Here is a 24,960-nt window from a genome sequence, read left to right on the forward strand (position 1 = left end):
CTGACAGCTCCACACCATCTGGGTGACAGGATGTTTCCAGGCTCATTGTGCACACTTCCTGCCTCACACCTGCAGTCGGCCATATTTCCACAGAGCCCTGATCTCCGGCGAGAAGTGGTGTTTAGAGACCATAATGTGGGTGCCAGGAGTGCTGATAGCTACTGAACTGGTCGTTATTTAAAAAAAAAAATTTTTAATGTTTATTTTGAGAGAGAAAGGGAAAGAGAGAGGGAGGGAGGGAGGGAGGGAGAAAGCGCACAAGTTGGGAAGGGGCAGAGAGAGAGGCAGAGGCAGAGAAGCCCAAGCCCAGTGCAGGGCTCGAACCCACAAAACCACGAGATCGTGACCTGAGCTGAAAGCAAGGGTCAGACGCTTAACTGACTAAGCCCCCCAGGCGCCCCCATACCGACACTTCCAATTCAAATCTGGGGCTACAGGATTTTTACTCTGTCTCTCTGATCTTGCATTCACCACTCCTTTCTTTCATGACGTATGACAGAGCCTGCTTCTAAAAGCGGAGATCTCTGTTGGGTCTCCCCTTGAGCAGGACGCTGAAATCTTTCCCCTCAGACATGAACCCGAGCTCTCTTTGAGGAGGGTGTTTAGAGGAGGGTGTTTAGATGCTCTGGACTGGGAGCCCACTTCCAAGTCCACCAGGGGCCACGTTCTCACGGGAGGTGAACCAGCTCCGTCCACCATCCCTTGTGTGTGGATCCCCTCACCTAGCTGCTTTCAGTCCTGCCTGCACACTTGAATCGCTTGGAGACTTACAAAAACCCCTCCCGGTCACATTTAAGTCGGAATACCTGGGGCTGGAAACCTCTGATCCATAAACCAGTCCAGGTAATTAAAAAAATAATATATTTTTTTATTTTTTAGAAAGAGAGCAGGGGAGGGGCAGAGAGAGAGAGAGAGAGAGAGAGAGAGAGAGAGAGAGAGAGAGAGGAAGAATCCCAAGCAGGATCCACACTCAGCTTGGAGCCCGACACGGGGCTCGATCTCACGACCCTGGAATCATGACCTGAGCCAAAATCAAGAGTCAGACGCTCAAACACCTAGCCACCCCTAGTGCAGGTAATCTTAACGTGCAGCCAAGATTCAAATCACTGCTTTAGCTCACCCTCCTTGGCCAAAGGAAGAGAAGGAGGAAGTCAGGGGCAATGATGGAATAGTGTTGCCTTCGAAGATCATAAGCTTGGGTCTGAACCGTGGCACTCCCAGCTTCTGCCCTTGGAATCTTGGGAAGAACACCCACCACTAGAACTTTCTGCAGTACTCAGAATGGTCTCTATCGATGCTGTCCAATGTGGCAGCCGCGAGCCACATTGAACTAATTGCTGATGCAACCCAGGCTGGGAATGTGTGGATTTTTAAACTTAAAAAAAGAAATGTTTATTTATTTTGAGAGAGAGCGCGTGCGCACGCAAGCGAGCAGGGGAGGGGCAGAGAGGAGGAGGGAGAATCTCAAGCAGGCTCCACACTGTCAGTGCAGAGCCCGACACGGGGCTCAATTTCACAAAACATGAGATCATGACCTCAGCCGAAATCAGGAGTCAGACGCTTAATCGACTAAGCCACCCAGGCGCCCCTAGAGATCACATATATTAAGCTCACGGTGCACACAAGGCATTCAGTAAAATGCCCGTTTATTTTCCTTGTTAACATCGGCCTGTCGCTCTTTAAAAAAACAAAACGAAACAAACTTGCGTGAAAGTGAGCGCTCAGAAGCACCCCGCCACCGAGACGAAAAGTTCTAAGCGGTTCCACAGGACCTCCTGGAAAATATTCCTTAATTGTAGAAGTTCAATTGCAGCAGGACGTTATCAGTTGCAAGGGCTGTATTTCATTACAGATCTAGCCGCAGCTCAATAAATTAAGCAATCACTCAAAATAACATGTTGCTTTAATCCCCTCTTGGAACAATTTCAAGTTGTTTGGTTTCATATTAGCACAGCGCTTGAAAGGAGACTCACGTTGGCCTCGTTTCTTGTTCCTCAATTCATCAGCCCTTCTCCGGATAGGTCTTTGCGCGACTAGCAGGAGGGAGCCGAGCCAGAACTGCTTTTTTATCAAAACCCGGAGCGTTTCCATCCTCTGGCCTTTATGTGTGCCACGGCTCATTCGCTAAAATTACTGGCGGGCTTATCTGCAGCGAACACAGAAAGAGACACCTCTCAGCAGCCAGTTCTGGACGTGAAAAGCAAACTTGCAGGGGCTTTTCTGTTCCCATCTTCTCCCAAGTGGTTGGTTTATAATCTCACAGCAGAATTTCATTTCTCCTAGAAACTTGGCACCGGAGGTGTCAGCCAGGGAACATATTTGTTTGTGTAAATTAAAAGAAGAATATGTTTTGACCATATTTAAGTTCTAACTGCACTAAAGAAATAAATACTGAGCTGCACAACGCTTCTCCCTGCACGGTTCTGGCTCCCCTCCCCAGACTCTGCCTTTGTTTATAAAACCCAAGCTGATGAGAACTCTGAACAGGTTATCATCCCCGAAAGCTCAGGGGCCACGTCCACCTCACCCGGGGCCACGTGGGAAGCCCGCGTACCTCACTTGGGATTTGCTTCCCCTGACGGACTGTGCCCTTGATGGGGCGGGTGAGGGTGCGGAAACAGGCACCCCACGCATGCGCTGTGGATGGGCACCGGACAGCGGCTGTCGGAATTAGAAATGCACATATGCTCTGGACTGAGAAATCTCGCTTCTAGGAATGTATCCTAGGAGTGTACTTAGACCCGTGCCAAAGAGAGTGTATGTTATAATGGCGAAATCCTGCCGTTAAGTGAAATGCTGGCCGGTAGGGGACAGGTGACGTATGGTGCAATGCTAGAAGTCATTAGAAAGAATGGGGTGGGTCTGGGCTGTCACGTCTTCAAGATACATTGGAACGCCCCCGGCTCTCTTGACGTTATGAGCAAAAAAAAAAAAAAAAAAAAAAAAAAAGTGCACTTGAACATGCTTTGAAAATGTATGGAGATTATGCAAACTGCATACAGTGGCTACTTTTTAGAAAGGGAAATTAAAGAGAAATGGCCAAGGGGGTCCTTCATTTCCCACATTTTTCTCTTCTGTACTATTTTTCTTGCCATGAGCATGGTATTATTTTTACAATTTGGGGCAATGACATAACATAGTGTATTTAAAACGATGTCCAGGGGCGCCTGGGTGGCTCCGTCAGTTAAGGGTCAGACTTCCGCTCAGGTCATGATCTCGCAGTTTGTGAGTTCGAGCCCCACGTCGGGCTCTGCGAGGACAGCTCAGAGCGTGGAGCCTGCTTCGGATTCTCCATCTTCCTCTCTCACTGCCCCTCCGCTGCTTGCCCTCTTTCTCACTCTCGAAAATAAACAAACATTAAACAACTGAATAAGATGACGTCCACACTCAGGAACAATATAAAAGGGTAATAATCTTTCCTTACATTTCTGGCAGGCCAATGGAGTAGTGGTGGGGATCCTTGCTTCTCCGGCTTCTTAATGCAAATAATCTGTGGTGGGCTGCATGGTGGGTCCCAGAGAGATACCGGATACGTCTACCCTCCCAGTCACCGGAACCTATGAACATTACCTTGTGTGGCAAAAGAGGTGTTTAAGTCAAGGATCTGGAGATGAGTTTATGCTGGATTATCCAGATGAGTACTATGTGCCTCCTTAAAGAAAGAAGCGGAGACAGACACAGAGTTAGAAAGCAGGAAGACGGAGGCAGAGATTGGAATGATGGGGCCATCGGCCGAGGACGATGGGAGCCACCAGAAGCTGGGAGAGGCAAGGTACAGATTTTCCCCTGAAGCTCCGGGGCGGGGGCGCATGTGACCCTGCCAGACTTTGGACTCCTAGTCTCCAGGACTGTGAAAGACTCCATTTCTGTCACTGTAAGCCTCTTGGTTTGTGGTCATTTGTTACGGCAGCCCTAGGGAACTAACACCACGCCTGCTTTTCTAACACCTCTAAAATGCATGAAGGAAGCACAGAGGTATTTTAAGAAACAAGTTTGGGGGCGCCTGGGTGGCTCAGTAGGTTAAGTGTCTGACTCTTGATTTCGGCTCTGGTCATGCTTTCAGGGTTCATGGGTTCGAGCCCTGCGTCGGGCTCTGCGCTGGCCGTGTAGAGCCTGCTTGGGATTCTCTCTCTCTCTCTGCCTCCCCTGTTCATGTTCTCTCTTTCTCTCTCTCTCTCAAAATACATAAATAAACTTAAAAAAAGAAAGAAAGAAAGACTGGCTGGCCTGTGTGTTTGGGGGGAACACAAAAGATTCGTTCATTCACAGCACGGGTATTTCTTGAGCATGTCCTTGGTGACAGGCCCGGGTCTAGGTGCTGAGGGGACAGCGGAGAACAAAGATGCCTGACCTCCTGGAGCCGGTACACATCCCTGAGGTGGGAGGGATAGTATGTAAGATAAATGGAACATAGAGAAAGACCCGCGGTGGTGGAGGGGGCCAAGGAGAACAAGAAAACATGGAAGGAAGAAGACAAGTGTCCAGAAGGGGGCTGGGGCATGGGGAGGTGACACTGGAGTAGAGCCCTGAAGGCGATGTGGGCAGGAGCTGTGTGTCCACCTGAAGGGAGAGTATCCGGCAGAGGAAAGAAGCACAGAACTTGACCCCGCCAGTGACCCAGTGGTTGGACCACAACAAATAGGAATGAACTGCCCTTTCTCCCCTCAAGTTTCCTTCCCCACCTCCCTTCCTCCCACGTTTGCTGCCTGCCTACTGTGTGCCCGCAGCTGGGGGCCCAAAGATGTCCAGGGTCCCCAGGCTCAAGAGGTGGGGGGAGGGGACAGCCCTAAACAGATCACCGCAAACAACATGGCAGGCATCGGAGCTTGGCCAGGATAAGCTGCCTGCCCGGCCCATGGCGGAGAGCAGGGCCGGGCGGGGAGGAGAAATGGGTGTGTGTTGGAGGCGAGGTTGGGGAGACCTAGGCAAGCAGGGAAAGGGTGTGACTTCAAGTCCAAGGACGTAGCTCTGATCCAGTGGGAAACTAACGGTGCGTTGCGGCGGTGCCTCGAGACGTGCCTGGGGGTTGTCGTATTCTCAAGTACAGCAGGCACACCTTCGGGGGGGGGGGGGGGGAGAATGAGTTCCGAGGATAACCCACCCCTGTCGGTTTCACACAATCCACCAAGGGAACAGTCCCCACGTCTTGAGTGGGGATGCTCTGGGCCGCACAAACACCGGAACTGATCTGAGGTAGAATCGGGGATTCGCTACTCTGGCAGCTGCGATGGAAAAAGGGCAACGCTGAGCTGCTCCCGGATCCGGGACCCGTCAGGCTCTGGGGTCAGAAATTAGCGCCGGACTCTTTCCGTCCTCCCCACCCCACCCCTTCGCTCATGTCTCCCTCTTGCAGCTTATTAACCTCAGTCTCTGAGATCGCGGGTATCTCTGGACGCCAGAGAGTGGGGATGAGGCAACTTTTCCTCCAGGCCCAGGTAGGACGAGCCTTGTCTGGCCTTGCTTGGGTCCCATGACCCCACGCGGACCGCTTGTGGCCAGGCACAGAAGTGGGAGGCGGTGATTGGCCATATTTGGTCACGTGCCCATGTTTGGCCCAATTACTATAGCTGAAGGATGGGTGACGGCCACCTTCGGCCATATTTGCACATGGCGTCCGGTCTGTTGGCAGAAGGCGGGAAGCAGGTGCTTGCAAAAAACAAAAAATAAAAAACAAACAAAAAAACCCCCCACGAAACACAAGACCCACAAATAACAACAACAACAACAACAAACACCCAGAGGCACCCAACCCCTCCGGAGACATCTGCTGGCTGTGCTGCTTCTACCTTGACTCTGCCGAGAATTGCCTCAATCCTGGGTCAGACGCTTTGAGATCCACTCCTCTGTCCCCCAGCCCCAAAGCTGCCTGCGGGATTTACTCAGACCTGGAGTAGTTCTTTTTGGCTACTGCCATTATGTTACTCTGATCAAATTAAAAAAAAAATTTTTTTTTCACCTTTGGTTTGCAATGGCCTCTCCTGCCCCTATAGGTCCGCCCCTGTGTTGAGCGGGGCATTGCTTGACCCACAGGTGAAGGTGTAGGTGGAGAACGGAGTGCGTGGGTGAACGTTCACTTACTGCACATGCCGCCGGAGGAGGTGCAAGGTCCTTATCTGTTCTTTCCTCAAGGAGTCCCTCTCTCGTCCCCTGGCCCTCCTTCCCAGCCGTGTCGTATGCCCTCCGTGACAGGACCCTGGTGGCATGAGGGCCTCGCTGGGCATCGTCCAAACACACACTTGGGGGCTTCGAGTCTCTCGCGGTCTTGAATAAAGCTGATACGTTCCTGGGTTGAGACGCGAGCGCGGGAAATCCGGTTCATTTGGTCGGTGGAGCTCTTTGGAGCTGAGAGGGTTTGGGGCGCCATGATTGGTTGCCGGTGTCCGCCGTGGCCACCTGCCTCGAAAGGGCATCCCGGGTCCTGCCGCTGCGCTGGACTGTTTGCTAACCAGGGGGCCTCTGTTCTTCAGCCTGAAGCCCCGTCACCCGCTGTGAGATCAGGGGACACTCAGGGTCCAGGACAAAATGGCGTGGCTTAAATAAAACAACTGCAGGCTCTTAGGGAGGAAGGCTTAAGGCCAGTGGCTAATTCTTTTTTTTTTTTTAAGTACTTATAACCCACAAGTCAACTGGGGTCATCTTATTTTTGGAGATTCCAATGGAATAGGCTTGAACTCTGTCCCACGTGCCACTGTCTCCCACATGGGAGACCCAACTTTCCTTGGAAACGTCCCAAGCCTTGGAGGTGAGGGGTGCTTAGGTCTCTCCTAGGCACCAAGGCTCTAACTTCCCGTGTCTGATGAACTCGTTCTGCCTGGGCACCCTTTTCGCTGGCCTCCTGGGGACGTGACACGGACGGTTGCACAAGGCCTATGTTTGCTTTAATGCTCCGATGTTGTCATCTTGAACTCCTTAATACTTTGTGAACCAAGGGCTCCACACTTTCCCTGTGCCAACTATGTAGCCAGTCCTGCTTTTCTCAGGAGCTGTTTCCTTTCCACCCCACGTCGACCCACTCGGGACCGTGCCCCAGTTCGCCCATTCTCCCCACTTCCGTCCACACAAGGATGTGGGTGTAGGAGGCTCTGTTGGTCTGGGACAAAAGACAAGTGCCGACCTCTCAGCCAAGGGAGCAACCTCAAGTCAGCGCTTGAATTGGCTTTGGAACTCTTCAGAGAGTCACGGGGCGGGGGTGTGGGGGGCAGGACGGGAGGCAGATGAATCAGAACTGGCGAAGGTTGGTACTGGGTGGCCCTGGATGGTGGGCCCGGGGTGCTCCTAACAGCATTTTCCGTCCTTTGAGTATATACTCCTTAAAAGGCTAACCACGCATCTTCCACATAACCCGGAAAATGCCACCTGTAGGTATAACGCGGAAGAGAAGTGACCGTGACAGGGCACACCCACGCACGTGTGGAACGCTGCGTTATCCCTGACAGCCAAAACGTATGAACGATCCAGATGCCCGTCAGCTGGCAGGTGGGTGAATAAAACGTGGACAGCGCTGGGCCACAAAAAGGAAGGAAGTGCTGCCACGTGCTGCCGCGTGGACGGACCTTGAGAGCGCGATGCTGAACGAAAGAAGCCAGTCGCAAAGCGTCACGCCGCGTGTGATTGATAGGAAATGTCCAGAACAGGCGCATCGACAGAGAAGAAAGCACACGAGTGATTGCTCAGGATGCCGGGGGTGGGGTGGCGGGGGGGTGGGGGTGGGGGTGGTGGCAGATGCTAAATTTTTGGGTGATAAGAAGGAACTCTCTCTCTCCTGCACCCTCTCCCTGCGCACGCACGAGTGACCGTCTTCCTTTCAGTCACCTTCTCGTGCCTTAAGATGTTTTTCATTCTATTTCCCAGTCGTACAGACTTCAGAAAACGATCTTCTCTGAGGAGAAGCTCCTTCCACAGCCACAGTGCCCCGCTGAGGTGTCTTTCTAAAACTCGAACACTTTCCTCTTCAAAAGTTCCCCAGTCACAGCTACTAAAATCACAATTTTAAAAGCCCCCCCCCCCCCGTGTTCTGTTATGGCAGTCACTAATAATTCCTAGCAGTTGTAAATTCCAAGAGCTTTGTGATTCCCTCAAGAAACGAGAGGCCAACTCAGTCTCTCCAGAGCCAGGGGTCTCTGACCGAAAACGTAACTCTTAGTAGCCGCACAGGTAGGGAGAGAGGGTGGGAAAGAAATGTTGCCAGGGCCGAACCCGAAGGCAGGTTTCGAGTCTGAAACACACCGGCCGATCGCAGCCTGTGGACCAAATTCAGCTCATGTCTGTTTTTGTAAATAAAGTTTTATTGGAACACCCAGGCATGTCTGTTCTGTATCGTCCGTGTCTGTTTTTTTTGTCCTAATGGCTGAGTGGAGTAGCTGGGACACAGACCACGAGGCCTGCAAAGCTGAAAATATTTAGTGTCTGGCCGTTTACAGACAAAGTTTGTGGGTCCCGGGGATGGGAGAGCCAGGCTTGAACCGCAGCTCATCACCTGCTGGGTGTGTGACCTTGGACAGGTCAGTTCCTCTAAGCATTTCCTCATCGGCAAGCTGCGGACAGTTGTGCCTCCTTTTCATGTTGCTTGGGCAACTAAAATGACTTCATGTGTGTAAAGTGCCTCGTATATATAAAGCCCATAAAGTGGTTATGTTATTTAGAAAAGGAAGCTGCTAACTCCTCCTTTACAGGGTTATCTGCAGCAATGGAGATAATGCCTGTGAAAACAGTTGGCGAAAACATATGTTTATCATTGTCATAAATATCTTAAAGGCTTTTGAGATGCGCCTGGGTGGCTCCGTCGGTTAAGCGTCTGACTTGGGCTTAGGTCGTGATCTCACGGTTGGTGAGTTTGAGCCCGGCGTCGGGCTCTGTGCTGACAGCTCGGAGCCCAGAGCCTGCTTCGGATTCTGTGTCTCCCTCTCTGACACTCCCCTGCTCACTTGCTCGCTCTCTCTCTCAAAAATAAATAAATATTAAAAAAAGAAAAAAAAAAACATTTTAAAAAGGCTTTTGAGATGATTCCTTGCTTCTTAGTAATATTTATAATTTGAGCTTTGAGGGTATAAAAGACCTGTAATAACAGAGGAAAAAGGACCTTTAATCCACACATCCAAACCCTCTCATTTAACAATCCAGGAAACGGTGCCCCCTGGTCCCCAGCTGGGACTTGAACCTGCCCAGAACTAGAACCTGAGCATTTTTTTCAACTGAACTCTGCGTCTTCCCCAGTAACAGATGCTCAGGAACCCAGGCCCCCCGCATGTCTCTAAATATTTGTGCCGTGGCTGAGCTCCCCTCCAGAAGCTGTTGAAGGCGCTCTGCTACAGAGCGTTGGCACACGGGTTTGGGACGGGGAGGGGAGCAACCAGAAGCACATCCGCACCCCCTTCAGGGGCCGTCAGGGCTGGCCCCGCACCACTGACGACCTGCTTTCCTGGAAGGTGTCATTTACATAGGTTTGGATCAGGGGCACCTGGGTGGCTCGGGCAGTCAATTTTCTGACTTTGGCTTGGGTCATAATCTTGCTTTTGTGTCCCAGGAGCCCGCACATTACTGACACACACACATCGGAGTACACACGCGTGTATGTATGTCCCTTCTCTCAGATGCTGCCGCCACGCACACAGTGCAAAACGTACCCCCCCCCCCCCGATATGGGATAATTTCTTTGCTTACTCTCCCACCTGTGCCTCCCAACTCAGCTGGGAGCCCCACGGGGACAGGGGCTGTCGGGCTCCCGGCTGTGCCTCTGGGACCCAGCACAGTGCTTGGCACACAGTAGGCCCTCCATAGACACGTGCCCAGTGACAGGAGGCAGGAAGCCCGTGTCCAGCCGGGGCGCTCTGATCCAGAATGAGCGGCTGCAGTTCTCAGAACCTCCAGACTGAGTGGCTCAAGAACTTGTTTGGGGGAGATCCCTACCTAAAGGCACTCCTGGCTTTTCTCACCTGGGGGTCTCCCCCCTGAGCGGGAGAGAGGCACAGAAGGGGTGCCTGCGGGCCCAGCCCCCATCCTGGCAGCCTGCAGGGCAGGGGCGTGGGCTGTGCTCTGGCAGCTGGGCCGGCAGCTGGCCGCCAGGCTCTCGGTGCCTGCCCCAGCTGGCCAGCTGGGCCCCGATGCCACCCCCCACCCCATGACACAGCAGAAAGTGAAACCAGAGTCCGCCCCTGCCGGCTGGGGCCGAGCGCCCGCTGTTTCCCTGTAAAGCCACCAGCGCAGGGTGCGGGGGGAGGCAGGGAGCTGGCGCCCAGGCCTGGCATGGGGTGGCCTGTCGAAGGAGTGTCTCTCCAGGCTGAAGGCACTGCTGTGGCCCCTGCCTGTCTCATGGGGCTGTTGGTGAACCATCGTAACTGCCCCATGGAGCCCTGTGAACTCCTTGATCTGGGACAGAGGGTTCATCATTGTCCCCATGTCGCCGAGAAACTGAGGCCGACAGGTTCCCTGGTGAGGTCATGGGTCGTCACGACCCCAAGATGAGAGACGCGTGGGTGTAGGGGCAGAGGGCTCTGTGTTGGCGAGCAGGGAAGGGGTCGGGCACCCCCGAGAAGGGAACACCTGTGACATCCAGGCTGTCACAGGCGGACCCCTCCCCAGATTTGAATTGGGAACCCACCCTGCTCCATCTTGATTTCTGCCCCAGGCTCAGTCAACCATGTACCACAAAGGGCCCTTCTCCCCGTGCCCCAAATTGCAAACCACCTGCTTGCTGTAAATAGAAATGAGCTGTACAAAGAAATACCTATGAGAGAAACGTACATCCTTAGCCGGGTGCCGCCTTAAAGTTATTGAGTAGATCTGTGCATCAGACTCGGGAGATCGCTATTCCGAGGGGTGGGTTTCACGTGGGAGGAAATGGCAGTGCGGAGAGGTTGAGTCATTTGCCTGGGTAGGGGGGGGGGGAGGGACACAGCGGGGGTCACAAAGTGCAGGCAGGCTGATTCCAGAAACCTGTGCTCACTGTTGGGCTGTGGTCTCTCCTCCATGTCTGGGTCGTCTCAGCATATAAGGCGTGTGTTCAGTAAATATTAGTACTAACACCTTCCATGGTTAATGCCTCAACTCCCCCATTTTCAAAGCACCTTCGGGGCTTGTACTGCACTTGAGCGCATAGCACTGGGTACAACCAAGAACCCCTTGAGGCCAGATCCTGGGGTGTTGCCCTCCCTTGGCAGATGGGGAAACCGAGGCAGAGAGTGGGAAAGTGACGTGTCCCGGGGAGCTGGGGAGAAAGCCAGGACCGGCCAGGGCCCCGTGCCAAGGTGAAGATCCCAGAGGCCCAGGGCCAGGCTGAACGTGAAATTTTCGCCTCATTCGCCTGGTCAAACAGGTAATGCCTGTTTCTTTTCCACTTTCCCCACCTCCCCGCCAGGAACCCCCAGAGCAAAGGCCAAGGCCGACAGTCCCCACGGCTGCCCTGTTTCCCGGGTCTGACTTCCAGCCCTCTGCCCGTGGAGACAAAAAGCACGTTTAGCAACCAATGTCTGTGCGTGGCGCCTTTTTCTCGCTCGTGGCAGTGACCAGTTCTGAGCGCTGTGAGTGGAGAAGGAGGTGTCTGGGGAGAATGGGGGGGGGGGGGATCTTTCTCTCTTCCTTTGGGTGCTGGAGGAACTCAGAGCTGCCGTCTTCCCAGCCGGCCCAGGGGCCCCGAGGAATACTGCAAGAGCAATAAGGATTTTTAGGGGCATTATGATAGTGGAATAGAAACACATCTGCCCCCAAAAGTCCCTCATTTTCCCTGCGGTAACGAACCAGCTGGGCAGGAAGTGGTGGCTCCCGGAGCACCAAGAGCCAAAACTAAAAAGGAAGAAACGTACAAAGTTAGAGCAAATTTTAAACAAGCCAAAGCTTTCACGGTATGCGGCGGCTCCACCCAGGCTCCCCCAAAGGCTGACGATTATTGGCTGGTAATTGGCTACATGTGTCTGTGTGCGGCGGCTTCAAGACCGACGCGCCTCCTCTGTGCCCGGAAAACCAAGATCTGGAATCCCAGCGCGGGTCATGAGGCTCGTCCCCTGACGCCAGGTGACTCCCAGGACTCGCCCGTGACGTCTCTCCAAGACCCCGAATGGTTGATTACTCCCCACTGTTGTTACTGATCTAAGGAAACCACGGATCCCTCGATACCTCCTCGCGGGGACTGTGGGAAAGGTGGTCAACTTGGGAACCTGCGAGGAAACATGCGGGAAGGGAGCAGCTGTTTCCAACCAACTGCAGGTTGAAGGCTTGGGGAGGGGAGCCTGCTGGTCATCACTGATAGAGCACAAGGAGGGGAGAATGCCTGCTAAGATCCGGGATGCCACCTCTCAGGTCTGGCCGCTAGTGATTGAGGACTGGGAAGTCCAGGGCAGTGGCTGCCCTGGGGCCTGTGGCCTTCAAGGTCTCTGCAGGTGGGCCGCCCCCCCCCCCCCCCATGCCAGCCAGCACGCCTGGCTGAAAGGGTTAACCCTGAAAGGGTTAAGCTCTCCACAGTGGCTGACACCCAAGGAGGAGAAGGCTGCTCTCACGGCAGGCTGGCATATCACACTGGGCCATCGAGACAAGAGAGGGGCTGAAAACAGCCTCTCGGAGTTCTGTCAATGGAGGCCACCTTATCACCATCGGAACGAAAACAGGACGCAAAGCCTTCCTGACACAGAACCGGCTCCCTGGGCGCTCGCTGTCTCCTTGGCACCTGCCGCGTGGCCCCGGAGCCCTGGCGGGGACCCTGGGCATCTGTGCTGGTGAGCACCCAGCCGTCTGGGCCAGACCTGCAAGGGCGCGATTCTACACTCGCCATGTGACAGCTGGCAACCCGGCCGGATCTCTTCTTTCAAGCAGCACCTAAAATATTCTCTGGGTGAATCCGAGGCTAAATATGGCCTGGCCTACAAGTGCCTGGTCTGGACCTTTTAATGCCATCCTAAGAGACAATCAGGAGCCCACGAGGCCTTCTGGTGGCCTGGAGTCCGGTTGCTGGGGCCAAATGGGAGTCCCGTGGGACTGGTGACTCAGGGCTGGGTGCACCTTGCCTGAGCGGGCTTCCTTTCGGCGCGTTCTCCCTGGGATGCCCACCCAGTTCTCTCTGGGCTGCTGGCCCCGTGCCGTGCCCCCCGGGCCCATCCCAAGTGGAGAGTGGAGAAGACTTCCTGCTGGCCTGCAGAAGCACAGCTCCGCCCCTGAACCTTCTAGACTCACTCTCTCTGCTCTCGCCCAGGCGGATTTGCCCCAAACCCATAGGGTGGCCTCCTCTGTTTCCCTTTGAGCATCTGGGAGGCCGGGCTTAGCAAAGTGAGGTACTGCCCTCAGCACGGACCACGTGGTAACGGCCGGTGAGCCCTGAGAGTCTCTGGGGAGTCCCTCAGGAGCCACGCACCCCTCCTGTAGCCAAGAAATGCTGCCGGCTGGGTCCCGGGAGCAGAGACCCCCAGACACCTGTCTTGGGGCTCGCGTGGGCTCCAGCGGTGCCTCTAGGGCAACGTTCAGGCCTGGGCTGGCAGCGGTCCACGCTGTCTTGGGCAGAGATGCCAACAGGCCTGAGCACTGATCTCACGCACGATTCCAACAAGAGAGCCTAGTTTTCCACACGCCTCTGAGAACACCGCGCTGCCCGGCCGGCTGAAGACTGAAGGTAGACGCCGACTCCCTTCCCTGCGGAGGCCAGATCCTGGAGAAAAGGCTCAGTTTGCCCCCCTCCCTCCCGCCCCCCTCTTCCCGTGGCTCTTTTCCCCGTGGCTTTCTTGTGACAGCGACGTACACATTTTGTAGGTCTGTCTCCCTTTTGTGGAGTGGCGTGGCCATTCAGGGACACAAACTGGCCTTGTGGTTCCTTAAATGCAGATGTGTTATAAAAGGAAGATGATGTAAAATCAGAAACCTGAGGGTTCTGTAAACACTGACGTGCCCCCTGTAACGGAAGATGCGAGGTAAGGCTGCTCTGAAGAGAGCCCCAGGGGGTGCTCAGGGAGACGGGAGGGCCCCCAAAGTTCAGTCCTTCCAAACTCTCCACCACATCCACCCTTTTGCTTGTAAAAGCCCGCGCGGCTACGGGGCCCGAAGAGTCTCTGGTTGTTTAGCTCACGTTTGCGTCGTGTTTCAGGGTTTCTTTGCACCCCGTTCCATGCACAAGCCGCAAAGAAGCCTTTTACATCATCCCGATACCAGGCAAGAGAGAAAATTCCGGCTTACGTGAATTCTGATCAACACCATTTTCTTTTGTTGGCACAGGCACCTCGGGGCTGGCAAACGAGTCTAAGGACCTGAGTTTGCCTCAACTTTCATCAGGCTCATTTTTATCCTCATGCCCCTAAGAGCTGTATTTATTCTCCGATCCCAATGAAAAGAGGGCGCACCGATCCACTTCTAGAAAGCCATACCTTTAGCTGGCAAGATTCTTCTTTCTGTTCTTAATATAAAGTGTGTGTGTGCGTGCGTGCACGCGTGCATTTTTGGGGAGCGGTACTGGGAAGGGAGAAATAGAGGGAGTGGTCCCTCACAGGGACTTTCCCACTTTTCACTGGTTGGCATCACAAACGCGTTTCATTCTTAAGGAAATATTCGTCACACTACCCCCTCGTCCTCACCCCTAACTGGCTATACATTTCCACCCCCTTCTAAAACTTTTTGTCCCTAGGAGATGGGCTCTGCTTGTATATAGCGAAGAACTAATTTCAAAGTTGCTATTTTTTTTTCCTTCTAAACCCACACTTCTTGGTGGGGTGGGGGGGGGGGGGGATAGCAGCCGCTTCATGAAATTTCACACAGACGGGCCAAAGGAGAAAAGCCAAAATGCATTCAGCATATTCAGTGGTTACACGTTCCTTTTTTTTTTTTTTCTTATTGCTGCAGGGAGGGCAGGGAGAGGGGAGGGTGGTGGGAATATGAAAAGAAGCTGTGATTCTCTGCCGAATCACTGAGGACCTCTCACTGCAAAGTCCTGATTTATAATCTCTCCACCATACTACTTTGCCTGTTTCCAGACTCGGTGCGGGGGGTGGGGGGGCGGGGGGGGGCAGAGTTTGCTAAATGTATTCAGCGTTACAGGCTTGGTTTCAGAGGGCTTCGTGGAAGCAAGGGCTGTGCTCTCTCTCGTAAGTGCTCGCCTGACAGCCGACCAGCTCCACACGCAGCTCGCAACTCCGCCTGGCTCCCCGCACTTCGCAATCCAGCAATGTTAACATACGGCTTCCCCGCCCGGTTCTATGGCTCAGTATCTTGGGGCCACGTTCCCGATTCCGGCCTCGTTAATTCACGTAAAACACCCTATTTGTGGAAGTATCATTAAAGGCTAATTTGGCGAGAGATCCTTATTTAGCAAAGCAAATAGGATCTGACAGCTCTCTGGTGCGGCCAGGGCGGTGACAATTCAGCAAAGCACAAACACAATTTATGTCACAACGTGACAACTGCCCATCATTGAGCCACGCTGCAATTCTGGGCTCCTGGATTTTGTGCTGTTTCATCGTGTCCCATAACAAAGAGAAAGAGCCCGGGGAGTAAAGGACAGTTTTTGCCAAGGCCCCCAGCAGCGCAAATGTCATCTGTGTGTACATGTGTCGTGTCTGTTAAACACAGAATCCTCTAGCAAGAACCTTGTGTTCCCAAGTTCTTCAGGAACAGCTCACTTGGTTATTCTGTGCCGTGGACACCTGATTGAAACGCAGGTTTACAAGTAAATAAACTTAAGGTATGTGGGTGTCTGTATAGGTCACGGCTGGAGGGCAGGGCTGTGTGTGTAAATTAATACGACGTAATAAGGTCAGCGTTCTGGGAAGGGTATGGGTGCCCCCACCTCCCCCGCCTTGCAGAGCTCCTGGGAACCCAGTGTCCTGAGTTTCTTATAAAATGGCTTAGAGCGAGGTGGCAAAGAAATCCTGTGACTGCCGGTGGCAGCAAGCAGAAGGTTGCTCCTTTGACAAATTTGAAGACAAATCTAATGTAATTACCATTCCCAGTGTGATTCTGGGGTGTCAAACAAACACTTTGACATGACAGGTATGCCACTCAGTCCCTTCAAATCCTACGACATCTCACTAAACCACGGGGGGGGGGGGAGGGAAACAACAACTGTACAATTCCCTGATCTCTCTGGCCTCGCAAGGCAAGAGGCCCTTAAAAACATAGCAGGTTCAACAAACTGAGAACACACGCACGCACACACAGAATATTCAACCCACCCCCACCGTACAGCCTTTCACTTTTACCAAAAGTAGCAAACCTCCCCCCTTTTCTCCAATCAGCTTTTAGACGTGCAGCTTGGAGGTGTTAGCTCTTGGCTGGCTCTCTCCACGGGCTGCTGGGCCCGAATCCCTCGATGTTTAGAATGACCCCAAAAGCGGGACTTTGTGGGCCAGTTGGATAAAACATAAACTCATCTCGCCCTCAAAACCCCGATTCTGGGACCACAGCCTCCGAAACGGTTCCAAAGAAATGTGTTCCCCTCCACAGCTCACAGCACTGGGGCAGGCTGCCTCTGAGGCAGGATTTTGGAGAATCCTGGATAATTAAAGGAATCCTGGGTTTTCCTGCAGGGATGACAGTTGATCTCATGGAAAAGCCAGCACCGTGGTGGGAGGGATGGGGGAGGGTATCTGCCTGCCCCTTGGGGGTATCTTCTCCTTCTTCTGCTTCCCAGCCCCACTGTAAGGCCTGAAAGCTTCCCAGGAAAGACGCTGGGCGCCCAAAATGTCCCTCAGCGAAGCGCAAGTGCCCCTGGTGCCGCATACGGTCCCCACCCCACCCCCCATATCCAGCTAAAGTTTAGTTATTTATGCTCCTAATTGTCCTTCATTAAAGTCAAATTTGCTGCTTGCCCGGATTGGGGGAAATTATTTCCACCTTAATAGCTCAATTAGCCTCCGGGTTCTGACAAGGCCACCCCCCCACCTTTTCTCCCCACTTGCACCCCCCTCCTTTTTCACAACTTCTCCTAAAAATAAATTATAAATATGGATGTGTCCTCAGAGGATCTGAGCGGCACATTCCAACGCTCCCCACGGTGGGGATTGGAAGCGAGAGAAAGCAGAAAGGCCACTCCCCCCATCCCCAAATCAAAATGCCTTTTTTTCCCCCCTAACTTTTGCCAGAGCAACACGGTGTGGTCTCGGGCCCTGGCACCCGGATCTGCACCCCGGAACCTAGTTTTCCCCTAACCCTCCCCCCCTCCCCTCGCGCCTGCCCATCAGAAGCTAAGCCAACGTGCTATGGCCGCCTGCTCCTCGGAAGGAAGGGGGGAGCCGCCAACTTTACTTCGGGGAGGTGGTAACTCTCTGGGGACTGTCCTCCCTGCTTCTCCGTTGGTCCCCAGGGCCCGGCCCGAGCCCGCGCGGCCCGGGGCGCACGTGGAGTGGCAGGGCGCGGCGGGCGCGGACCGGCGGGCGGGCGGCCTGCTCTCCGCGCGGCATTGATATCGGGGTCACGCAGCGAGTCAGTTTCCCGCACGGGCTTTCCGGGGTGGGGGTGGGGTGGCCGCCTCTCCAAACGCCCATTAATTTCCCAGCCCCGGCATCGGGGGAGCGGGGGGCTGCCTCGCCCCATCCCACCTTCTCTCCTAACACGCCCCTCTCGGGAGCCGGGGAGGGGGCTGGGGGAGGTGGCCCAGCTCCGCCGCCTCGGGGGGCGGCAGCGGCGGCGGATCGCAGCCCAGACGAGCGTCTAGCGCCGGGTCCCCGGAGAGCCCGGCGCTGCCCCCGCCACCACCTCCCCGCTCGCGTCCCCCCTCCGCACCCCCCCCCCACCCACCGCCAGGCGGCCGCCCCGCACCCCTCCGGCCCGGGGGCCTGGGCACCCACCTGCCGCGGCCCCTGCCCTGGCGCGGGGGAGGGTGCCGTGCAGGCAAGAGGGTAGACTCACCGCCGCTACCTCCTCCGGGGGCGCAGGGGGCCCCCCGGGGCTGCGCCTTCCTGGGCTCCCGGGAGGCGTGCGCGGGGCGGGGGGCGCCCGCGGGCCCTGCAGCCTCCGCCTCGATTGGAGCCCAGCCTCAAATCCTTCACCGCGGGGGGTGGGGGGGGGAGACTTCCAGAAAAAGATCCCACCCCTCCCCAGACAAGATCCAAGTGATGGGCGGGGGGCGTAGAAAATCCTTTTCTGCCGAGAGCACGGAGCCGACGGGGCTGCACCCGGCCTCCACGGTCCGCTGCCGCCACAAAGCCGCGCCCCCGCCCCCCCCCCCCCGGCCCGGCCCCCCCCTCCCCCGCTCCCCCCCCCCCACGCCCTATGGCCGGCCCGGGGCGGGGGCTGGGCCGGCCCGGGGTTGGCGGCGCTGGGGAGGCGGCGGCGGCCCAGGCGGGGCGGCTCCTCCCCGGCCCGGGAGAGAGGGCGAGAGCCTGGAAGCGGCGCGCGCCCGCCTGCCCGGGTGGGGGCTGGGGCGGGGGCCGGGGTGGTGGTGGGGGGGTGCCTTCCTAGAAACCCTCGCCAAATATAGTCAGCGGATAGGGGCATTCCTAGAAATGCGGCGGCGACGTCAACCTCGACCTGTGGGGGCAGAGCCTGGGGTTCTCCAAACTGGGGGGGGGGGGGCTCGGGGGAGGGGGAGATCCCCACTTCCAACACCCCGTGGGCCGAAGGAGGGAGCCTGGGCTGGGCCTCCCTCCTGGGGGCGGGCAGGCGTCCTCCACATGCGCTCCAGGGATCCCTCAGCTGGGGTGCAGGGTGCCTGAATGGGGACACATCTACTTGAGATTCAGACTCGCCCCCAGATCTGCTAGCCTCTTTTGGGAACACTCAGTGACAGCGCCAGCAGGCGCTTTTAGCCGGTCCTCCCAATTTTCTTCATTCCCCCCCCACACCCCCACCCCCCATGCGCAAAGTGTATAAGTAGGAGCAGCGTCCAGACTGGTTCCCAGCCCTGGTGGCCACCTCTTGGTGGCCCCGAACCTGCTTGGGGATGACCGGAGTCCCTTGGAAGCCCCAGGTTTGAAACTGGACAGACAAGCTCTGTTCCCAAGAACTCCCCAAATACCAACCCACTTTCAGGCCAAAAAATAAAGTTGTGTTTTCCGCCCTCCCTGTTCCAATGCACTCTGTTGCTGTTTTCACAGCCGCTGGCCACCAGCTCTGGGAGATGTTCTGGAAATTGGAGGTGGGGCATTGAGGGTCCCCTCTCCACCCTGCAAAGATCTGGCCCCTGGGGTGACACCCCACTCCATAAGCTACATAAGGTTCCAGCCGTAAGGGGGACCCTCCCCTACAGCTCAGCCCCTCCTGAAATCTTCCCCACCTGCAGCCCTTGCCCAGGAACCCCCTGATCATCATGTAAGTGTCCCCTCTCGCCCAGACAGGATCCAAATAACTGAGACATGACTTGTCCCCTTCCACTGCCTAGCCTCTTTTCGAGTAACTGTGACGGGATCGAGAGCCTCCCAGGATCATAAAAAATGTATTTGCTGTCCTCTGTTGGCCGACATGTGTCACACTCAGAAAATATATCACCCAACCCAGTGGGCCCTCCTCATGCCATCAAGGGGGTCCCAGGGACCCCAACCAGAGGGAGTGAGCCAGGCAGAATCCTCTATTCCTTCTCTCCCAGGTGCACCCCTATCTCCTGCCCCCACTTTGCAGGGAGGAAGGGAGGAGGGGGTCCTCATTTGCAGCCACTGCACAGGACTTTGACCCACTGGTTTGTGACTGAAGTCCCTTCTCCCTCACTGGGCTCTAATTCCAGAAGCCTGGAGGACAGTGCTCAAGAAGAGGCCAGATAGGCTGTGTGTGTGTGTGTGTGTGTGTGTGTGTGTGTGTGTTGGCGTAGGGGTTCTCTGGGTTTACTCCGGGCCGAGGGACCCCTAGGGGATAGTATTTCTCATAGCAACTTGGAGGGGAATGTGACAGAAGAGGATAGGTCAAATGCCTCTTAAGGCAAAGGGCTGATCGCTGATAATCATCAGTCCCCATTTCCTCCTGAGGCCCTACTGTGTGCCAAGCATGTGACATATACTAACTTACTGAGCTCTTCCCATTTTCCAGAGGAAAACACTGAGGCTTTCAGGTCAGTTGTTCCTTGATCTAAAGCTTGCTTGCCCTCTTTGTGCCAGGCCCAGAGCTGACACTGGAGCCACCGTGGCCAACAGGACGGGTCCCTGACCCCAAGGAAGGCATCGTCTCCGGGAGAGACCTGAGCCAGCAGCCAGTTACCATGCTGACCCCTGTGGTCCCGGGCATGAGCTCTGGAGCCCAGCTGCCTTGGGTCAGGACACCATGAGAGACCAAAGCTGGGCTGAGGGTGTCCACTGGGACCCCCCCCCCCGGTCCCACTGGCGTGTGGTCTCCATGACTGGATACTGCCATGGGGTAGGACACGGGAGAGGCTGGACTCTCCCTGCTGGTGCTACTCATCAGCTAGGTGACTCTGCCTGGGCCTCAGCTTCCTCATCTGCAAAGTGGGAGTTATTATTATTTTTTAAAGTTTATTTACTTAGAGAGAGAGAGAGAAAACACAAGCTGGGGAGGGGCAGAGAGAGACTCCCACGCAGGCTCCACATTGCCAGCACGGAGCCTGACAAGGGGCTCGAACTCACGAACTGTGAGATCATGACCGGAGCGGAAATCCAGAGTCAGATGCTTAACTGACGGAGCCGCCCAGGTGCCCCTGTCAAGTGGGAGTTATAGAACCTGTCTTCTAGGACTTTCACAGGGATTCAGTGAGACAAATACCCTGGTAGGGGTATTTGGCTTTTTTTTTTTTTTTCATTTCTTCTTCTAAGTTTCTTCTTTTTATTTATTTTGTGTTTAAAAGTTGCAGGGTGAAGTACCACTAACAGAAAATCCGTCACAAAACCCTCCTAACAAGTGGAAAAAATAATAATCAGAAATGCCGCAAAAGTTGGCCCCGTTCACATATTTTCAGACTTTTACTGAGTATTTCCTCTGCTGCAAATTGGTTCTGTGACATTTATACAAGCATTTCCGGATGGCGCTGCGCGCTCCAGTTCATCACGGTCTCTCACCCAAAGCTGAGAGTCCCCGGCTTCTGAAGGCAATACCTGGGAGCCCGGGAGACGGTCCATCTGAGGCGCTGCGGACGTTGCTCTGTTCCTTCACCTAAAGATGTTTCCAGGGAGGCGGTGTTCTTGCGTTTCCCCCTTCTCTTTGCTCTCACCTCCCCACAGCGTCAGAACGAGGTTTTGGAAATCCAAAACGGATTTCCTCTGTTTTTGCGCTCATTCTTAGGGGCAGGGAACCCGCTTGCCAAGTTCATAGGTAGCTCCACACTGAGAATGGGGTTTCGCCCAGAATTTTAGCAACATTTGACCAAAGAAGGGCCTCTGAGTGAGTCTGCGAGATGGTTGGTTGTGCGTGGGATTATTACCTGGAGGAGGGGCTATTGGAGGAAAGAGGAAAGAGCTGGGGGCGGGGTGGGGGGTGTGGGCGTGGAGTCTGGGCAGCAGGTATGGCCTGTGCAAAGGCCGGACCGCTGGGGAGTGGAAATAGCTTCCTGGTGCCACAGCGGCACAGGCTCAGGGGCCTGGAGGGGCTGACCCCCACCCACGTCTGTGCACAGGGCCACAGGATTCTGGAAGCTCACTCATCACCCCCGGTCCAGGCCCTCGGAGCTGGGTGCAGAAAGAAAACGCACGCTGTGTTGGGACCAGCAGGGCCTGGGGGCAAGACCCCCCGAAGGCAACCAGGGCCCTGCCTTTACCTTGGACTTTAAAAGCCCCCTAAAAGATGTTCCCCCAATCCCTTTGAGGCCTGCTCTTGCCTGTTCTGGCTCAGCTGCCTGGGACTCAAGCTGGTGGCCAAGCTGAAATCCAGTTCAGCTCTGGAAGAGCCGCCAGACTCCGGAAAACAGTCCACTCTCCGGCCGGAAGCCCCAGGGGCCCGCTCCGGCCCTTCTCCCAGGAAGGAGCCTCACCCGCACCCGAGTTTCTGGCCCGGAGCAGATGCCAAGGCCCAGGCCGGAAGTGCAAGGTGGCCACACCAACCAGTAGGAGCCTCAGGGAAAAGGCCTGGATTCCTGCTACCCTGCCCTGTCTAGCCCCCACGGTAGGTGGGGCGAAATCAAGTTTTGTTAGAGAATGAATTAAAGAAAGAATGAAAAGTACTGGAAAGGAAGCAGCCGGGCTGGGACCATAGTGACGTCCCATCTGTGAAAATGTTGAGACTCCCAAGAGGGGGAGAACAACAGGCCCTGTGTAGACCGAAAGATAAGCTGCCATTTGGCGAGACCGAGGGGTCTGTGGTTCCCGGTCTGCTGGTGACAAGCCCCTCGCCTGCTAGAGGCATCATGACACAGATGTGTGAGAAAGGCCGGTTAAGAAAGCCTTTGCAGGGCGCCTGGGTGGCTCAGCGGGTTAAGCAGCTGACTTCGGCTCAGGCCATGAGCTCACGGTTCGTGAGTTCGAGCCGCACGTCGGGCTCTGGGCTCTCAGGGTGCAGCCCGCTTGGGAGCCTCTGTCCCCCTCTCTCTGCCCCTCCCCTGCCTCTGTCTCAAAAATAAATAAACATTTGCAACGGAGAGAAAGCCAGAGATCAATCGGGCTGTGACCTGGGACAAGTCCTTGGCCCTCTGGAGTTGAGTTTCAGTTAGTTTCCTGATCGCCAACAATGGGGTTGTTAAAAGGATTAAATCGCCTGATTCGCAAAGTGCTTGTTGGGGTCTGGCGCGGTGAGCGCTCAATAAATCGTAGCAACGATCAGTCGCTATTAAACGGGCTAGGAATAGATTCAAACGCCTGAGGGTTTCTCCCTTGTCTACTCTAAGTTGTGGTTGGGGTCCCAGGCACCAGGGACTGGGGTGGGTGGGTCAGACTGGCCCACGCGGGACCTGGTCCCCTAGAAATGCAGAGTCGGCTCCTTAGAATTTCAGCAGAGTGGCCAAGCTGTGTCAAGAAACTGGAAGATGAAGGAGTGGAGGGGGCGCCTGCGTCCGCATAGACCTGTCTGGAACCCGCGTGACAACGGACCTCGCGACGCCTATGGGGCCGGCACCAACTTAAAAAGAAATGCTGTTGGATTTGAAGTATTTGACCAGAGGTGGTGACGGGCAGCCCACAGGCCAAGTGGAGCCCGCGGATGTGTTTCGTTTGGCCCGCAGACCATTTAAAATAATAATAATAAATTTGACTTGGTGGCCAACATTTTTAAATCAGGAAATTTCATATTTAAAAAATCCAGATTTCTGGCTTCTCTTTAAAAAAAAAAAAAAAATCAGATGATCAAAAGACTGGGCAACGCAGGGCCGCATTCCGACAGGGCAACAGTCGGCTGGAGCAGGACAGTGGGACCCAGTAACAGTCAGGGGAGGCCAGCTGTGTGACGAGCCCAAACTTTCAGTGGCTGACCACAATACAGTTTCATTTCTTGGTCATATTATCACAGCCCAAGAAGTGGGGAGCACGGGGATCCACAAGTTCTCGAGGAACCGGGGCACCTTTTCTTTCACGGCTCTCGTATCGTCTAGGACTTCCTTCTTTCTCCGTGAACTGGGAAGACGGTGAAGGAGCCTCCAGGGAAAGCAAACCAACTAAGTGCATCGGCTAGGAAGTGTCCCACACCGGTGGGAACCAACCATGAGGCCCAGCAGGCACCTAAGGGGGCTGTGAGTTGTGGTGCCTGGCTCAGAGACCAGGAGGAAGAGGCGGCTTATGAACGCCAGCATCTCTGTTTCAGGTGACCGTCCCCGATGCTTCCTCAGCTCAGTCATGGAAGTTCTCTTCTCATTGTCTTTCCTCACCCCTCTGCCGCTCAGCTCTTTGGCTCAGAGGAAACAACCAGTCTTTGGTCAGAGAATAATCATGTGATACAATCCCCACCAATGAGACAAGATGGATTTGGATGTGATGCCTGGAACTGCAGCAGCCATTTTGGGCCAGCGTTGGGGTGAAACCGACATGCTGCTGGCAGAGAAGAGAGATGGTGGAAGGAACCTGTGTCCCGAATGGCCGCATGTCGTTGCTCAAGAAATCAGCTGAGAAACCCACCCTGCCTCTCGTAGTAGTACCCCCTGGTAAATGCATAATAAATTTCCTTATTTTGAAAGGCAGTTTAAGCCAGGGGAGCTGCTGTTCCTTGCAGAAAGAAGTACGCAAAGTGCTAAGGCCATATAGTTTTTGCCTGGCTGGATTCACTTAGGTCAGCTGCCTGGCCATATAGATATTTGGGCTTTGGCCCCTTGACTTAAAATTCTTTCTTTTTTAATGCAAAGCTTGGCCAGCGCCAAGCTTTATGGCCTGAAATAGAAATTTCTGAGTGTCTACCACTGGAGAATGCGATGTGCGACTTTCAGTGCTGCCTGGGACAACAGGGTCCCATCCAGGGCCTGCATCTCCACCTGCAGCCTTGGGAGTAAGGCCTTGATATGCCCATCAGGGTAATGGGTGAGGGGACCGGGGAACCTAGACAGGGGAGGGATACATTAGAAAGGGACAGAGAGTCTGAGAAAGAGAACGGATCGTGTAGGTGACAAGGGGACAGCTGGTCAGAGGAGAGTCACCCCAGCTGGGTTGGGACAGCGTCTGGGGAGAGGCCAGAGGCAGCTTCCTATGAGATGGGCCAGCCAAGAGAAAGTAGAATTCTTAAAGCCATGGATGTGGGTCGTTGGAGTCTCTCCCCACTCATGCTGGCTCTGGTATCTTCTGGAGGCCCACAGGGGGGCTTTAAAGGGCTGTTCAGTCCCTCTGGAGTGTGACCTTGGAATGCCACATTCCGCAAATGTCTGCATAAATCTGAGTCAGAGAAGGCTGGTTCAGGAAAAGGCCCAGGGATGGGCCATTTCTGCCTCTCTGCCCACGTGTCTCTAACCCTACCCCGTGCCATTCCATCCTCTGGACCCTGGGGACAGTACCTCCTCTCTCTTCTTCTCAATTATGCCATCGGTAAAGTGCAAGTAGTATTTTCCTCATCATTTATGTGCCAGGCTCTGAGCCAGGTGGCCTGGTGTGGGTTAGACCACACTAGACCCACTTTTTTTTTTTTTAATTAAAAAAAAAAAATGTTTATTTATTTTTGAGAGAGACAGACACAGAATGTGAGTGGGTTAGGGGCAGAGAGAGAGGGAGACACAGA

At 54.8% G+C, this 24,960-nt stretch overlaps 1 long non-coding RNA gene across 4 annotated transcripts; it reads right to left on the reverse strand.

The window, feature by feature from the left end:
* Positions 1–1,629: 1,629 nt before the first annotated feature.
* On the reverse strand, positions 1,630–18,113 carry LOC147573101 (uncharacterized). 4 transcript variants are annotated; one of them, XR_015245194.1, is made up of 3 exons: positions 6,079–18,113; positions 2,555–3,652; positions 1,630–2,146 (listed from the first exon to the last, which is right to left on the reverse strand). It is a non-coding gene; the product is annotated as an uncharacterized LOC147573101 (long non-coding RNA). The 4 variants fall into 4 exon arrangements; XR_015245192.1 differs by having other exon boundaries at positions 1,630–3,652; positions 17,812–18,113; XR_015245191.1 differs by having other exon boundaries at positions 1,630–3,652.
* Between the last annotated feature and the right edge of the window lie 6,847 nt (positions 18,114–24,960).

Source organism: Puma concolor, chromosome E3 (genome assembly GCF_028749965.1).
Source record: "Puma concolor isolate L17-30 chromosome E3, mPumCon1.1.hap2, whole genome shotgun sequence".
Lineage (NCBI taxonomy): Eukaryota > Metazoa > Chordata > Mammalia > Carnivora > Felidae > Puma > Puma concolor.